We start from the raw sequence: 506 nt of genomic DNA on the forward strand, positions 1-506 counted from the left end.
AAATTTTAAAAGGGTTTTAAAAAAATTTAATTTCTTTATTTTTTGTTTTGGATTTTTTTATAAAAATTTAATAAAACGTTTGAATTTTAAATTATATTATATTATAATCTATAAATTTTCCAAATAAAAAAAAAATGGGGGAAAAAATAAATTCAAGTTTTTAATTTTTTATTACAAAGCGGGAAGGGGGGGAAAAGGGAAAAGGGGAAAGGGTTTTTGGGTTGGCCCCAAAAAGGAAAGACCGAAAAAGGAAAAACCCCTGGAAGTTATTTTAAAATTTTAATAAAAATTAGCATCAAAAAAAATTCCCCTTATTTTTTTTTTAAATTTTTTTTATTCCCATTTTATTTTTAATTTAATAAATTTTTACCATATAACATTTTTAATTATTATATTATTATTAAATCATTATAAAATAAGAAAGAATTTTAAATTTACATTCCAATTTTTATTACTTTTTATAAAACAATATTTTTCTCATAAATAATAATACTTCTCCCCCTGTA

The sequence above is a fragment of the Penaeus monodon genome, chromosome 27 (genome assembly GCF_015228065.2).
Source record: "Penaeus monodon isolate SGIC_2016 chromosome 27, NSTDA_Pmon_1, whole genome shotgun sequence".
NCBI classification, from domain to species: domain Eukaryota; kingdom Metazoa; phylum Arthropoda; class Malacostraca; order Decapoda; family Penaeidae; genus Penaeus; species Penaeus monodon.